Source organism: Anneissia japonica, unplaced genomic scaffold (assembly GCF_011630105.1).
Source record: "Anneissia japonica isolate Jap-2015-1 unplaced genomic scaffold, ASM1163010v1 scaffold493_len2256704_cov171, whole genome shotgun sequence".
NCBI lineage: Eukaryota > Metazoa > Echinodermata > Crinoidea > Comatulida > Comatulidae > Anneissia > Anneissia japonica.
In genome coordinates, this window is record NW_022727062.1 from 2,059,814 (window position 1) to 2,068,579 (window position 8,766).

The following is an 8,766-nucleotide window of genomic DNA, read 5'->3' on the forward strand; positions in this document are numbered from 1 at the left end:
CTATAATATTATAGTACAGTAATACAAATAATTGTTAGTCAACTAATGTTTTATGTAAGTTTTGTGTTTATAAAAATACTATACTGCTTAGCTCCTTGTTCCAGATTTGTGGTCGCACCGTCGCACAGTGGGCCAGAATCAATTCAAAGTGTGCCAAAAGTCGAAAATAGGTAATGTGACATCTTCAGCTTTTAAAGGTTGTTTGAGGTCGAGAACATCCTAAATTATATTAATCCACCAATAATTTCATATTAGTGAATTTTCATAGTGTGATATAACCATGTAAACATGAACAAGTTGTAGTTTACTCGTAAAATGATAAAATTGACAGTTTTGAAAAACTTCCTATGACTTTACTTAGATGAAAGCAGTCAACTTGATACTTCTTGCAGTATTTACCTATTGTTAACTAAATTAGATAGTAAAATAAAAAATAAATTATTAGTATATTTTTAGAATAAAGGACACTAGATATGAGCCAAAAACGCTTAAAAATATTTTTTTCATAAAACCAACTTAAAAGTTAGAATTGCCGGCGATTTTCGTCATGCTTTTGATACCAACATTTCTGGCAGAGCCTAGCTTTACGTTAATGCCAAGTTTAGCTGCCAATATCTGCCACCCTGCATTTAGCAAGCGATTTAATATACCCCCGTCCCCCTACAAAAGCGCCGTTTTTTAATATTAAGGTATACGATAAAATCATTCCTGCAGCCATTTGGTGCCAAATGTAAAAAAGTACACTCGATTTTCAGTGTCATTTCAAGGAGTGAATTGGGGAGGGAGATAATTGGTGGATCTGGAGGGGTCAGGGTCCTGACCACTCCCCCTTGGACAAAAACATTAAATAAATAAATATTTAAAAAATAATTCTAGACTTACTTTTCCAGGACCCGTAAGCTGGTTATTGAATTTTGCGTTACAATTGGACAATTAAATGTCGGAAATGCTCAATCAAAATTTTGATGGGGGATGACCCCGTTTAAAAAAAAAAAAGAAAAAAGAAAAGAACAAAAATAAGAATGCATAAGCAATTAATCATATTTATACCTGTACACACACAATAGGCCTCTTTACTGTATTAAAAATCAGAAAATTTACCTGACCGTTTTCAATAGGGTAGACCTTGATTTTATTTTTATTAAAGGTCATTAAAAGATACTTCAGAAGTCTGAAAAGCTCACTTCCCGCAATCTAGGAATCCAAATTTTCCAGGGGCTAACATGATGATTCCGCGCCTCTCCCCCTGTTCCTCTTTAGGGTTCATCGATTCATTAAAAAATGTCAAGAGAGGGAAACCAAAATTTCAGAAGTTGAGAAAACCCGTTTTCCGACATATAAGAATCAACATTTTCCCACCACCGTCCTATTTGGGGTTCATCGGTTTATGGAAGACAAAATAGGCCTACGTATGGAACTACTCATATTTTTGTATACACACATAGGCCTGTTTACTGTAATAAGAATGACATGACTCTTTTCAAGGGAGAGAAAATCTTGAACTTTAAAAAACTTAAATGTCATTAAAATACACCTCAAAAGTCGGGAAATCTCATTTCTCGCCATTTAGGAAACAGCGTTTTTCCGGGGAGGACCTCGACCCCCTTTCATTTTGAGGTCAATTATTCTAGAAATCATTTTTTTCCCGAAACTTTCTCTTTTGTTTTTATTTTTTTAGTAATTTTTTTTTAAACATTTTGACTCCATCCTAAATCTGAAGCCAAATTGCCTCTGGAGATGATAAGGGCATCCCAAAGTGAGTAATGGGATGGGGGTAAATGCTTGATAAAGTGGGACCGCTCATTTAATTTCTTTTTTTCATTTATTTATTTAGCATCCATTCAAATACAAATTATTACTCACGCAAATTATAGCGATATTAGGTAAATTCAGTCTGTTTGACCGTGATCTTTTGTGCTTATTTTCACTGGTGAGGGCTGACTAATGGGGTGGACGCCGACTAAGGGGGTACTGCAGGTGTCTTCTTAACACTCCACCTTCCACTCTTTTCTTTGAAGAAATGTATTAATAATGTCACATAAAGTGTAAAATGTTCTAATTTGAATTTGCCGGTCTTGAAACCCTCATTCGTGTCTTGCTGAGCTCTGGCAAGTTATTCTGTCTAGATCATAAATTTTACGTCGTCCAATAAAAAAAAAAAATACTTTAATGATGTCATACATATTTTAAATATGCTTGCGTTGAAATCTACAGGTTAGAAAACCCCTTATGTTCTAATATTAAACAAAGGTAAATATGAATCTGCCTAGGTATTACAATGAATATTTTACTCATCCAATCAAAAAACAATAATTTGATGACGTCATACATATTTTAAAATAGTTTAATTGAATTCAGCAGGTTTGAAAACCCCTTAAACAGTCTTAACATGAACATAATCAGTATTTTCTTATGAGTATTGACTTTTTTGGCACATTTTGAAACAATTCTGGCCCACTGTGCGTCGGCGCGCCATCCGCGACCGAAATTCATAACAAAATAGCGCGACCGAAATGAAGGCGCGACCGAAATGATCGGATACCGGTAGGGCTACAAGAGCCGCATTGTTAGCATTGTATAATATTTCAACAAGGTACGTCTGCAACTGAATTATTCTTAGTTATTTTTTTTTTCTTATTTTAATTTATTTCTTTCGAAGGTGTACTTTCTATCGCATAAAATTGCACTATCTACTTAGGCCTAGGCCTAGTCATAATCTTATTTATTATTGTGCCTCATCGCTCCCGCTACACAGTACTTCTAGGCTAGCCCACCTCCCCCACGCTACAGTACAGACGTTTGCTAGGCAACAGAACGTGATTGCACCTTTCTTTTCAGGTGTTCATGTAACATTTGCATATTGTTAACTAACCAGCTGTGTGTATTCCTTTGTGAAAATGAGTACCACGGCGTACTCATTTTCACAAAGCATTTGCATCCCCTCTTTAGGCCTACTTGGAAAGAGGGAACTTCGAAATATTGTCTCCATATCTTTGCTGATTAATCACCGTATTAACTTACGCTTATGCATGGAGGGAGCACTTAAAATGTACAATAATCATTTCACTACCCGACAATTAACCCCAAACTTTATTCATGCATTACATACTGTAAATAGTTTCATCTTGCTGACGTACTCCAACATCACTGGCGCATGGTAACAACCAACTGACTGCAGACCATTTCCGGTCACACATTACTCTCCGTAACGCAGCACCCCCCTTGTTAACGTCTCGTATCTATTGTCGTGACATCATGGCTTGCTGGCTCACACTTGCGATGTCTCGCATTTGTAATCAAATAACACGCTGGCTCGCACTTTGGCAACACTCTTTGGCAGTCAACCCGCCCCGGAAAACCCACCCTTGGAAACGTGCCCCATAAAAAAAATGTACACTTCCTAGACCATGCAGTCTTCAAAATAAAAATTGTAACCTTTGGTAATCAACTACATTTTCCACATAGGCCTCATAAAAATTTTTGAAACTTTATTTAAAAAAACCTAAACCATAATTCACCACTATAGACACTTTTTGACAAAAATGAAAAATTACGACTTTGTTTTTTTTTTTTACTATTTGCTATTTTTCTATATATAACGAAAAAGTTATCGTTTTTCTGTAAAAAAAATGGAATATCTCTAAGTTTTTCGGTGGAAATACAGCAGTCGCGACAACATTTCTGTGAATTTACAAACAGCGGCTGGATTACTACTACTCAGATCGTCGTCTCGCCACTCGCGCTGCACACACGGTTTTGCGTTTTTGTTGACTTGACAGGAGTTTATTTAAGAGCCGGTGGCCGGCGCATTCGATCGGCTACTACGATGTTTTCGCCGGCTACTTCAATCAATGCTGTACAAAAATTAATACAAAAACCACCAATATAAATAGCGCAACAGGCCTGTAAAGAACCTTATTTACCTACACAAAGTTAATTTGCAATAGTAATAGCAACCAATTTCGATGTTCCTTTCTGTTGAAAGTTCGTTAAAATGTCTACCAATTCTCAGACTCCATGTTTGACTTTTATGAACTCACGGCGTGAGTAAACAAAGTTCAAAGTTCAAAGTTCGGCAGTCGCGCCTGGGTGAGTCCGTCAAAGAAGCCACGCCTCCAAATCACATGTTAGCCAATAAGATAATAGAAATTTCTCCTCCACCACGTGCTCAGGTGATGACTAATACATCGCCCAAACTCTTTTTCCGTACATTGGGCTTCCGGGTTTTCTTACCGCGGAGAAGAAAAAAACAGATCGTCATTTTTAAATTAATTTGTGTATGACTATGAACCTTTTATTTTCATTTTATTTTTATTTTACTAGCCATCTTTGTGATGACATAGATATTTCAGAAATGATAAATAATTAAAAAAAAACCCAACACTGGCTCAAATTCGTTTACACTCAGTGGCGGAGGTAGCAAGGCGAACCAACTATATTGAATGCTGTTTACACTCACAATTTCAGAGTTATAGATAGTAGGCCTACAATGATTAAAACGGCAAAGCAAGCCCAAATACCATTGACAACTATGGCTTGGCTTGGCTTGGCCTGGCCCTAGGCCCTGTCTCTTATACACATCTAGATGTGTAGATTGCACATGTGCAACCACTGTGCAGTGTATACTAAGAAGTTCAAATGGGAAACTAATTTTCCGTACCATGACATACCACGATGTTCAATCATTATCAATCAATGTGTTTGAATCGATATTAGGCCTACAGGAAAATAATTTGTTAATAAAACATTGATAAACATTGAAACGGCCGAAATTATTAATTCGCGAAAGTTTCTGGTTTACAGTATCTATTTAGGCTAGGCCTATGTATGAAGATACAGTATATGTAAAAATATCAACTTTTTTTACAGCTCATAGTTGATTCTGAAAACTGTTAAAAAAAATGATGTAGAGAAATGCCATCAAATGGGCTTTAAAAACTCTAATACCCTGGAGCGCAATGGCGCTTGACCCCCGACCAGGGCTTTGCCTCTGGACCCCGATGGGGGCCTAGGCGCCCCCCTATAATCCGGCCTATTTCAATTTACTCTCCTGTTACTTTCAAATTTCTCCTGCTACTCAAATTCATAAATAAACCCCTGACTTGACAGGTCTTGTTTTTTTGTGACGCGAGGACGGTAGACAATGGAGCAGGAATAAGTTTCTTATTCTTCCAAAGGTGCAACAACTATAATCGTCAAATTAACCTTATGGTGGTTTAAGCGTGGGGCCAAGGATATCTACCTATACCAACATTGACAACAAGGCATTGACTTTTCATCATGAAAGATACGAGATGAGTCAACCGTCTGGTGATCATCCGTCCGTACTGCTGTATAGGCCAGGCCTCAGGCCTAGCCTACCTAGATTTAGTAGTCGTGGATTCGGCTAAGCAAAACAAAACTATATGGTGTGGTTAGATCAGTGTAGATGTATCCAGACTCTTGGACTCTGCCAATTAACAGAGTAGGCCGAGAGGCTTAGGCCTATTCTAATTTCTACATACTGTACTATAGCCTATGAATCAAATAGTGTTTCATCAGGCTAACAAGTATACTGTAGTAGCCAAGATGTACAGACCTGCTCAGGCCTCAAATTTTACCGCGGCCATTGCCGACGGTTCCCTCCCAGTTGGCCTTGGTGCCCCTGAAAATGAAGCATGACGACGGCCACTACTTGCCTGCCCTTTTGAAGCCTTGGCCTCAGTGCCCTTACGATGCTTATATAGATCGTTTGACACGTAAAATAAATCTAAGTAAGAACGTAAAAGCGTAGGTCGCCTAAGCTAGCCTAGGCCAGGTTGCAGTGACAGAACAGAATTTCCATGTGTGTTGATACGAACTGTTTTTGCGGTTACCGTTGTGTGCGCATGCATCTTACTCTAGCGGTTATTGCAATATAAACATGGGCTCATTCGACTGGTTCATTTCGTTGGAACAAATTTTCGTTGCGTATTATTTTCATTCGACTGGTCCGTATTAATAGACTATTCGTTGACAACGAAAATACGTAAACCAGAGTGCGTTAATCAGCGTAAGTTATCCACGTGACCAAGGAGAAACATGGCCGATTGGTGATTTTTTTTATTAACAACATTTGCGTTAATATAACTTAGATTATATTTCATAAAATAAATATAATATTTACCAACATGGATTCAAAAAATTATTGTAGGCAAACAGAATAAAAACTGGATGAAAATATTTCTTTTTACGAAAACCCCATACTACCACAAGTTGAAGCAATCTTGATTACGTAACGTATATCGCGGTAACTATACAGCCATTTTGTTTTGTCGAGTATTTACAAGTTTTCTATTCGACTGGTCGTCTTCGTTGATTAGGATGATACCGCTGTGCAGGTGGGCGTGGTTTAACGAAGAACGACCAGTCGAATACGGCCTTTGTATAGTTGTAAACATGTTCTTGCTGCACAGCTAACTTTGGGCGATCTTACGTCATCGCAGCTTTCGCGGCCAGTTTAGAGTTGTGGCTTCCTCTCCGATGACAACGGTCTGAGCAACAACACAAAGATATCGAACTTCTTGAAATTTGACTGTTTTGTACGATCTCCGACTGCCGCAGTATATTCCAACATTGAATCGATAATTAATAGTTAATACTCTAAACAAAGTCATATTACCATTGACAACTATGGCTTGGCTTGGCTTGGCCTGGCCCTAGGCCTAGCCTGGCTACGATGAATCAAGGCATTCGCGAGGAATTAGTACTGAGGCTAAATCAAATTTTACCTTGGGTGCCCTTTTATACTTGAAATTTTGGCCTTGGTGCCTTTCCATTTGGCCTTGGTGCCTTTCAAAATCATGTCATACCGAAGGCCATTTGGCCTTGCCCATAAAATCCCCAAATTCGAGGCCTGCCTGCTGTAAGGCCCCTTATCAAAAATATCAAAAAAAAATTTTCAAATTCCGGACGTGAAACTAATAATAAATTTTATTTGGCCTTATTGAGAAAGAGATCACTCAGCAACAGTTCCCTTTGACGCGAAAAACCAGTGGTGTTCCCCAACTTTAGATAGCGCACGGGCGTATTACCTTATTAACATTTTTTCATTATCAACAGCTTGGCAACGACATGCTTTTATACGCTTCAACACAGCAGTTGTGCGATAAACCATTTGATTTTAACTCATTAAATATCTTTAAAATTAACAATGTACTCCTGATTGCATCTGTTCGGAATTTTAGTATGTTATGTGTATATTTTGTGAACAGATTTCACAAAATATTTCTGTTACAATTACTTCTGTGTTCATTATAATTTTGTCTAAAAATTGACTGGTTTGACTAAAATGCTAAAGCAGCGTAAAACTGAAAATCACTCTGACTTTGGATTGATTGATTTTAGGGTTAACCCTCGTTAACCCTAAAATGACTTAGTTTATTATAATCCTCAATCATTTGTTAATTAATATCTGTTAAAATTAGAATTATCAAATTTTATCCAATTTATGGAAATTGATGTTAAAGTATACTATACTTTCAAAGCTCTTATAGATGTTTCATTAAATTCGAAACTCTTTTGTGGAAAATATTATATTGTTTGATATTTCATGAGAGATAAATGTATCAGCTTCAAAATAGAAACGATTGCGCAGCCATAGCGATTGACTGTATGTAGTGCGCATTGAGAAAAGAAGGTGCTCTCCACTTCGTCATGTTCAATTTTTTGGTCAACTATGCCTGTTGAAAATTTGGTGGCGGGGAACACATGGGACTTCAAAGGCATCGCGCAAACGTTCTTTACGCGCTGCGGCAACTTTGATCTTGGTTCATTTGCATAAGGCTGCGTGCGCGTAGCTTTGCCGAGTGATCTCCTTCTCAATAATACCTCCATGATTAAACTATGCAAATTTTCTAAACTATGCAACAAAAGTGATAGCTCCGCTTTTGCTGTCTTTCAACAGTTATGTTGCACAAATTCTTGAAATTATAATTATGAAACAATTGTGCCTACAGTGATTTAGACATTGCATTAAATGTTATTTTGCCACTCATTTGTAGTTAATTATCTTTGGAAAAAAATGGGAGGTCATAATAAAGGTCATATACATGAGATCTCTGAAGTACTTGGCGCTACTCTGAGCTTGTATCCCTTGCATTCCTTGTGCACGTGGAACTAGCACACTTACTCCTGAGACTTCTAATATAATTTTTAAGTAAATTGTCTGTAGTAAAGTTGTGAGGTAAATTTAGCACAAAGAGTGCCTTCACAGGCACAACTACCACACACGATTGACCAAGTCAAAAGACTGCCCAGTAACAGGATAGAATACTTAATTATTTTCTGTAGCTGAGGGAATAAGTTTTTTCTTAGTCAGAACTATTTATCAGAGTAACTTTGAATTCGACTTAATTTTAAAAACAATGAAAACTGTTCATGTTATTTATAAGGACAGTAAACCCTCTTTGCAAAGGTACCATTTTTTAGAACGAAAAATAATCACCACTGAATGAAAATTAATATACTGTATCCATATAAATATGCATCCGAAATGGTATTGAATAATATACAAATACAACATGGTTTGAGATGAAGTAGTGAATTCTACTTCCGAGCGAAGTGTCGAATGCCTGATTGAGACTACCTCTGCTTCGCATTGGGCGGAATGTAGTCCTAATCATCCAACAACGAGATAACTAGAATTTACCGAAATAAAACCTTGTAAAATTTTGTATATACGTCATAAATATTAAACAGCATAGTGAGGGTAAAATTATGCAGTTTACATATATGGTACACATAGAC

The 8,766-nt window shown here is 37.2% G+C and overlaps 1 long non-coding RNA gene across 1 annotated transcript in view; it reads right to left on the bottom strand.

Annotated features, from left to right (window-relative positions):
- LOC117113465 overlaps positions 1 to 5,958 on the bottom strand; it is a 9,136-nt gene extending 3,178 nt beyond the window's left edge. Inside the window, exon 1 of the long non-coding RNA XR_004446219.1 lies at positions 5,579 to 5,958. This is a non-coding gene — a long non-coding RNA (uncharacterized LOC117113465). The remainder of the gene's footprint in view (positions 1 to 5,578) is intronic.
- Between the last annotated feature and the right edge of the window lie 2,808 nt (positions 5,959 to 8,766).